The 9,395-nt window shown below is 39.0% G+C and overlaps 1 non-coding gene across 1 annotated transcript; it reads left to right on the forward strand.

Annotated features, from left to right (window-relative positions):
- Positions 1-5,217: 5,217 nt before the first annotated feature.
- Positions 5,218-5,343, forward strand: LOC118654862. The gene has a single exon (XR_004967120.1). It is a non-coding gene; the product is annotated as a small nucleolar RNA SNORA25 (small nucleolar RNA).
- Positions 5,344-9,395: the final 4,052 nt, after the last annotated feature.

The raw sequence follows: 9,395 nt of genomic DNA on the forward strand, positions 1-9,395 counted from the left end.
TAAATTCCTAGAAATGGATTTGCTGGGTCAATTTTTTATTTAATAGCCATTGCCAAATTACCCTCCAAAGAGGTCCTACCAACTTAACCTCCCATAAATATGTAGGCATGCCTGCTTCACCACACCCTTGCCAACAGTGTGTCATCAAATTCTGTGCTCTTTGCCAATGAGATATCCACCTGATCTTGATCCTTTCTTTCTAACCATGGTGACTGAGTGAGTCAATTAGATTTGTGGTCAGAGTACCAAGAAGGATCTGAAACAAAGATCAAGAATATGAGGGAATAAGGGTAAGCAATAAAAATACTGTCAAGCCACAAACATACAGTTCAGGCTCACATATCTGGAGATAGATTACAAAGGACTACATTCCTTAGATACTTAGAAAGCCTATTCCTAATAGGCTTTCCTGGTTTATTGCACCCCAGATTCACTTATATTCAATGCATCAAATGTCAGTGAACAAAATCCAAGAAGAAGAAGATGAGAGCCTGAATTAGGTAGACTATCTGAGGTAAGTGTGGAGAGGGATGAAATTTTTAAAATGAGGAAAAAGTAAAATGTGCAAACAGTAATTGGTATTTCATGTGAAGGGTGAAGAAAGCCAAAGAGTTTAAGTAGATTTTAAGGCTCTGGCTTGAATCTTAATGAATAGCAGCAGCAAATGAATACAGGGAACATAGGCATAGAGGATACATGTGGAGGGTGATCAACTCGACTGAGCACATGTTGAATTTGAGGTACCTATGTGATATCAGGAGAACATGCCCAGTGAAGAATTGGCTGTATATCGCAGAATGCTGGGAAAGTGAGTGGTATGAAACGCTGGGAAATTCTCCGTTTATCATGCACAATAGAAAAGCCATTAAGGATCCAAAAAAGCAATGAGAAAAAAGGGGGGATGGATACAAAATAGAAGAGGCTTATTTTACCCAAATTCTGTGACCTCAGCCTAAGACAAAATTTTAATACTAAAATTACGATGAATTTTGAGTTTCCACCCTAGTTCCAAAGACCATTTTTCACCCAAATATACCCGCCCCCCTAAATATTTACCTACGGCCTTGCATTAGTCAACTAATTAAGCTTTTTCATTGGCCAAATGCTGGTACCTTCTTGGAGAACCAGAAATCGGACCTTAGCCACAAAGCAGGATTTCACAGTGATTTCTGGACCACTTTAGCTTGCTGGTCTGAGATGTCTCCAGCATTCTCAACAGTCAGCTGGCACTGGTACTGCCAGCAGCTGCACAGAGGTGAAGGATCACCTCACCACCAGCTGCTCCTGGCCCATGTTTGAGTTCCTGCCTCAATGCCACAGGTGCCGTTCTCTGCCAATTTTCCCAGACCACTAAAGCACAAAGGAAATGCACCACAATCAAAAAAGCACAAATACAAAGAATTAGAAAAGAGAAAAAAGAAATCATCACAGGCATAGATTTATTAGGCAGGCAAATGTAAAATCTGATTGAAAAAATTATTAAATTATTTTGTGGAATTTAAACCAAAAAATGCCAACTGAAAAGATACTACTAAGTAAACTTTTTCCAGGAAGAAATAAGAAATCAGAATAGATCATTAACTCTAGAAAATTGTGAGTGTTTTAAAATCTTCCCTTTCCTCCAAGAAAATCACATACACATATAATTATAAACAAATAATAGGAATGTTGTGCCTCATGGTCTCACAAATTATTTCACATTGTCAAGAAACCTTTAATTTTGAGCTACTTCAGAGCAAAAAGAGAAAAGTTCACTCTTTAATGAGGCCAGCATAATTTTCATGACAAAAATTGCAGAAAATTAAGAGATCAATTTGACATATATAGAAAAATGAAACTTACACTGTTAAGACACTGTAACCCATCAGTAATAAAAGGAAACTATACCAAAGCAAAGCCAGTTCCTTGAATGCACAGTGCTCACTATTGAGAAGTCTATTATTGCAATGTATCATATTAACAGGTCAAATGATAAGACACATATTCATGTTAATAAATTCCAGCCCTGGCCAATGTGGCTCAGTTGGTTGGGCGTCATCCTGTACATGAAAAAGTTGCCTGTTCAATTCCTGTTCAGGGCACATGCCCAGGATACAGCTGATTGATGTTTCGCTCTGACATCAATGTTTCTCTCTATAAATCAGTAAAAGTATTCATATATAAATAAATAAATTCCAATAAATAATTTAGTAAAACCCTACTAGTTTTGATAAAATCCTTAGTAAGTTGGAGGAAATACATTATTCATGTGGTGAGTATGTGTGTGTTTGTGGGGGGAGGGGGTGTCTGTGTTGTGTTGTGTTTCACACCTGAATCAAAATCTACTTAATTGTACAACATTAGAGGAATTACTATGAAAGTAAGGAACAAAACAATTCAAAAAATCACCACCAATATTTAATATTATGAAAATTCTAGATATAGCAAGTAGAAATTAATAGCAAAATAAAAGGTATAAATGTTAGAAATTAGAAAGCAGTTCTAAAAAAATCCACCCCCCCCAAAAAAAAAAACAGCTGAAAATATGTTAGGAAACAATGAAACAATTCAGTAAGACATCCAGTTTTGAAATTAATACATGAAGAATCAATACTTTTCTATTTTCATTTATTTACTCATTCAGCAAATATTTCTTGAATGCTTACCATATGCCTGGCATTTTTATGTACATATACAGGAGCTGGAGATACTATGATAACAAAACAAGTAAGCTACGCCCTAATAAGGCTTTTGGCCCCTTGAGAAGGAAAGAGATAATAAACATATAAACTAGTAAATGTATAGAATGTCAGATGGTTGCCAATGCGAAAAGAGAATAGGGAATAAGAATTCCAGAGGAGATAAAATTTTATTTTATTATTTTTTCTGAGATATAATTGACATACAACATTATACTAGTTTCAAGTGTACAGCATAATGATTTGATATGTGTATATTTTGTGAAATGATCACCACAGTAAGTTTAGTTAACAACCATCACCATACAGAATTACAGATTCTTTTCTTGTGATGTGAACTTTTAAAGTTTAGTCTCTTAGCAACTTTCAGAAATACAAGTTTGTACCATGCTGGAAGTTTGTACCTTTTGACCCACTTCACCCATTTCACAACCCCCCGCCCCAATCTTTTCTCTGTATCTATGAGGGAAGTTTTCTTTAGATTCCACATATAAGTGAAGCCTTATGGTATTTATGTTTCTCTTTTTGACTTATGTCACTTAGCATAATGCCCTCAAGGTCCATTCATATTTTTGCAAATGGCAGAATTTCCTTCTTTTTTATGGCTGAATAATATTTCATTTGTATATATAGACCACGGTTTTGTTTTGGTACTGACAGACAATTGCATATTTTATTGTCATAGTATGTTTATTTATCTGCTCACCCACTAGGAGAGTACATTTACTGACTGATTAAGCAAATACCATATAACAGTACTTTGCTCAGCATTGGGTTCAATGGCGGACCAAAATATAAACTCAGCCCCAAGACAGTTTATATCTTTAAATTTCATATTTCTACAACTTACAGAAATCTTTACTTTAAAAAAAATTGTAGACTACTAGGTTTACATATTAAATCAAAGCAATCCTTTTCAACGCAGTTTCTAAATTCAAATAATTAAGTTAATAAAATAATTTGACCTATGAGGCTAGACTTTTCCCCCAAAGTCGCTGTTGTTTCATGGAATTTCCTCCTTTAATTGTTATTCTTTTTCAATTACAGTTTACATTCAATATTATTGTGTTAGTTTCTTATGTATAGTAAAGTGGTTAGAAAATCATGTACTTAACAGAGTGGTCCCCCCACTGCTTTAAGTGCCCTCCTAGCTCAATATTGTTGGCTATACTCCCTATGCTGTAATCTATAACTCTGTGACTATTCTGTATCTACCAATTTATACTGCTTATTGACTACTAGAGGCCCAATGCACGGAATTTGTATACAGCTAGGCCTAGCTGGCGATCAGGGCTGATCAGGTTCCCCGCCTCCCCACCTCCTCTTTCCCTCACAGTCCATGAACCCCACCATGTTGTTCCTCACCTCCCCACTTCCTCCCTCCGAACCTCTCCCTCTCCTCCTTCCCTCACCACCTGCATCTGGCACCACCCACCCCAGTTCTCCATCCTAGTCCAGGGCCCAGCCCTGATTGGGTGATCAGGGCCTGCCAGTCATGGGGAGGGGCCAGGAGGTTGGCCAGCAGGCCCCATCGGTGATCAGGGCTTGCAGGCTGGGGGCAGTTCCTGCACTGAGTGTTTGCCCCATGGTGGTTAGTGTGTATTATAGTGACTGGTTGTTCCAGTCGTTCCATCATAACGGTCGCTTAGGCTCTTATATAGTTTTTGCTCTATGTATTTTTAATAGGATTTTTCTTTTGCCATTGAGTTGTATGACTTCTCCGTGTATTCTGGACATTAAACCTTTATCAGATATATGATTTGCAAATATTTTGTCCCATTCTATAGCCCAACATTTATTTTTTGAGGATGGTTTGCTGTGCAGAAGCCTTTTAGTTTGATGAAGTCTCTTTAACCCTTTTAAAATTGTTATTTTTTGCATATGGCTGTCCAGTTTTCCCAAAGCCATTTATTGAAGAGACTGTCCTTTCCCCATTGTATATTCTTGGCTCCTTTATCATAAATTAATTGAACATATATATGTGGGTTTATTTCTGGCCTATCGATTCTATTCCAAAAGAGAATAGGAGATAGGCATTCTAGGGAGCTGAGTATGTAAAGGAAGGAGTGGAGTCAGAGGTCATGGGTGGCAACAGCATGCTGAGATATGCAAGAAATGACAAGAATCCGGGACTTTACTCTGGATTAGTTAAAAAAACAAGGGTGTGTTCTGAACAGGGGATTTATGCGTTCAAAGGAAATCTGGATGCTGTGTTGATAATATACTTTAGACTTCAGTGGGGAAAAACACAGAATGAGGCAATCAATAGTTTACTGCAATAACCAAGATTAAAGGCAATCTGCAAACTCATCTTTTTATGGTTATGTGTTATATGAACATGCTATATATGCAAAACTAACCAGTTTTAAAAATCAGTAGAGCTTCTGGTTCAAAATGATAGACACCTCCTTCTAAGGATCTTATAGAAGTGACAGTAAAGAATATTTACATTGAATAATTCCATGTTATAAATAAGAAAGAGTCAATTATCAGATCAGATACTTTGATAATGTTCTCAAAAACAGAAAATAGTATATATAGGTCATTCAAAGAGAGCTTGTGGAACTAAAACCAGGAGATCTTAATGCTATGACTGAACATTGAAGTTCTCCATAGGATGTAATAGGCAATTAATAGTGCTGTGTTTTACTAAGGAGACATAAGAAAAAAAGAAAATAGATAGGATCACTTTAATAAATAAAGTTGAACAGAGTCACCACAAGCCTAAGATACAACTAAAAGAATGCTGCCATTTTGATGGTAGCCAGTCTTCATAGAGAATCCTCCCCCAAAGTTCCAAGCTATACTTTGATATAAATCAAGAGCAGGAATTGATTTCTAAAGTGGCAAGCATAGTTGGAGGACTGTCCATGGAGGGGCATGACCCTTATCCAAATAATGAAATACTAATTTTAAAATTTTGAAGCTGGTTCTTCATGTACCAATATGGGTCAATATTTCACCTTGATCATGTTAGGTGAAATAAGCAAATTGCAATCTAGAGATATATTGCAATTCTATTTTTTGTTTAACAATAGAAGGGGAAAAAAACAATGAAGATATATTTTAAAGGCATAGTTGGAGTGGTGAGGAGAAAAAGACAATGATTGATAGTGCTCTATGCAGCAAGAAGCTAAAATAAGCTAAAGGTGAGAGAAATTCATTTCTATGTAATATGGAAGTCTATGAAAGCCTTTTGCCAGAAAAACTGCAATAGTGACCAACTGCATTATCTCCAAGAAGGGATAAAGAATTCAGTGTGTCTCAAAACTAAGCATGAAACCCTTTGTCTCACAAACACTTGAAAGGATTGTGGTTTTCTATTTCCTTCTTCTCATCTCCTACAACCCTTCAGTGTTGGACAAATAGTGTGAGAATTACATAAGCACTACTTCATGGTGTCTTCAGAATCATGACCTAAATGTTACTGATTCACATGCAGAATAAGAAGAAGATATGACCTAGAACCTTATCAATTTCAAGAATTCATGTTGTTCTTTTTAAAATATATATATATATACTTTATTTGCTTTTTACAGAGAGGAAGGGAGAGGGAGATGGATAGAGAGCTAGAAACATCGATGAGAGAGAAACATTGATCAGCTGCCTCCTGCACACTCCCTACTGGGGATGTGCCTGCAACCAAGGTACATGCCCTTGACCGGAATCAAACCTGGGACCCTTCAGTCCTCAGGCTGACGCTCTATCCACTGAGCCAAACTAGTTAGGGCCATGTTGTTCTTTAACCTTTCCTGATACATGTGTGTGTATAATGGTATAGTAATATATAGTAATAATTATTATATATAAAATTCATAGCCAGAAGCTAATTTGAAGAACCTGTAACACTGTTGACTTCCAATTATTTGCATACTCATTTTTTTCTCAAAACATTTCTGCTGATTATATGAACATAGTTTTAGTTTTTTTGGACACCTAACTGTCCATTAATCTTCTCTCATTCCACATTCACAACTATAAGTATAGGGGGAAGTGAGTTTTAGCTCCAAGGTGTAGTCTCAATCATTGCTATAACACAAACTCATTCCCATCTCTTATAAAGCCAGACCTACATTATTTTAATCTAACCTCTGACAAAAATGAGGCTTTGCTGTATTATTTATAGGGAGAAAGGAGAAAAATAATCACTCAGAACTTTAAAAAGGTATTGAGTCTATAGTTACTAAGAAGGAAGAAACAATTCATGAAGTCTTCTTTTATTCTCAATAGTATGACTTGAGCACTATTAATACATGGGAACATATTGCACATATCCTCCCTATTGTTATAAAGAACACTTCTGAAATCTAGGCAATCTCACTCACAAAGGGTGATAATCAATGCATGAGTCTTCAACTAAATATCATAAAAATTTAGCATTGGAAATATAAAGCAAAACAAGATGCAATAACTAAATTTGCTCATTTATCTTGCTTTTCACTAGGTTTTATTTAATACTTAGCCATAATATTGACATATATCATAACTAGAGGCCCAGTGCACAAAAATTTGTGCACTCGGGAGGGTCCCTCAGCCTGGCCTGTGCCCTCTTGCAGTCTAGGACCCCTCGAGTAATGACCACCTGCTGGCTTAGGATCGCTCCCTGGGGGATTGGGCCTAAGCTGGCAGTCAGACATCCCTCTAGCAGCCCAGGAGCCCTCAGGGGATGTCCTCTTGCTAGCGGGGAGCAGGCCTTGCTGCAGTCAGACATCCTTAGCGCTGCTGAGGAGGCGGGAGAGGCTCCCACCACCACCGCTGTACTGGCAGCCATCAGCCTGGCTTGTGGCTCAGCAGAGCTCCCCCTGTGGGAGCACACTGACCACCAGGGGGCAGCTCCTGCATTGAGCGTCTGCCCCCTGGTGGCCAGTGTGTGTCATAGTGACCAGTCATTCCCAGTCGCTCTGCTGTTAGGGTCAATTTGCATATTACCCTTTTATTATATAGGATAGAGGCCTGGTGCATGGGGGGGGGGGCAGCTGGTTTGCCCTGAAGGGTGTCCTGGATCAGGGTAGGGGTCCTTCTGGGGTGCCTAGCCAGCCTGGGTGAGGGGCTGAGGGCCGTTTTCAGGCTGGCCACACCTCCTTCAGGGTGGGGGGTCCTGCTGGGGTGTCTGGCCAGTCTGGGTGAGGGGCTGATGGCTGTTTGCAGGCTGGCCAAGGACCCAGTGGGGAACCTCACCCCATGAGGGTGTGGCCATCCTAGGTGAGGGGCTGATGGCTATTTGCAGGTTGGCCACAGCCCCTTCAGGGTGGGGGTCCCCGCTGGGGTGCCTGGCCAGCTTGGGTGAGGGGCTGATGGCTGTTTGCAGGCTGGCCACAGCCCCTTCAGGGTGGGGGTCCCCGCTGGTGCCTAGCCAGGATAGTGAGGGGCTGATGGCTGTTTGCAGGCTGGCCACAGCCCCCAGCCACCCAAGCTCCCAGTGGAGGCTGGCTGGAAGCAGGTATCTGGGATTTATTTATCTTCTATAATTGAAACTTTGTTGCCTTTTGTGGAGGCCACAGCCGGCCAGGGCAGGCGGGAAGCTTGGCTTCCTCTATCGCCGGGGCAAACAAGTCTCCTGCTTGCTCTAGCTCCGTGGCTGCCGGCTGCCATCCTGGTTGGGTTAATTTGCATACAGTCGCTCTGATTGGCTGGTGGGCATGGCTTGGGCATAGCGAAGGTGCGGTCAATTAGCATCTTTGTCTTTTATTAGTGTAAATAGCTGGTTGATGTAGCTATAAATAGATGAGTCAATTCGTTGAGAAAGAATCATTCAAATCAGTAATTTAGACTAATGTGGACAAAATCACCAATAGAATAACAGTAATAATCCCCCCTCACTTAGCTCATCTAGGTGCTTTGAATTTGGTAACCTGAGAATATAATAATATTGCTCCAGAAAACCAAACAAATATTCTCTATAGAATAAGATAAAATATTGAGATCACAAATTAAATTAATCTATTTGTAAAAGGCAATTTCCATAAGCAAAAGAGCAGAGACACCATAACAGGATCATAACCTTCTGCTGAGAAGGCACGTTAGATAGAGACATATATTTGACCTTCAGGATCTCAATAGAATAGAGATCCTTGTGTCACAGCTATATAAGTAGTAGCTAGTATTTCATCTTCACCTGAAAAGGGATTTTATTATTATACCTGTTTATTGGGGTCTCTATCTTTGTGTGAGTGTTCACATATATAAACACCTGCATCCAGACAGAGATAAACTATCTTCAATGTAAGGAGCTCAAGGTAACATCTTATTAAAATCTTGAATCTTCTTTGTTTTACTTTATAACTCTCAGTGGGTGACTCACCCAGTCTCAAAATGAAAAACACAAGTCAAACTAATGGCAGAGCACTGCAGTTACCCACAGCATCTGTTATTGTTGTTGTATTTTTTCCAATTTGCTGGGCTGAATATTGAGTAATGGCACTACCTTTCTTTAAGAATAAACATTTTAAAAATCTCAAACTTCAAGAAAAAATCTCTAAACTTCCAAGCTATGTAATAATCAAGCCTTCATTTTACGTCAGTATTTGGAGTGCTGTTCAGATAACAGCAATTAGTTCTGGCTTTGTAAATGCCAAACATCAAGGTACAAAGTGTATACTCTGCATTAAGCAGTGCTTATGGGAAATCAGGTGGGGAAAGTAACTTGCTTTCGGAATCTATACTATCCATTAAGCTTCTCCTATGGTCACTTCATATAGAGAAAAAAAAATGGGTAAA

Source organism: Myotis myotis, unplaced genomic scaffold (genome assembly GCF_014108235.1).
Source record: "Myotis myotis isolate mMyoMyo1 unplaced genomic scaffold, mMyoMyo1.p scaffold_m19_p_4, whole genome shotgun sequence".
Lineage (NCBI taxonomy): Eukaryota > Metazoa > Chordata > Mammalia > Chiroptera > Vespertilionidae > Myotis > Myotis myotis.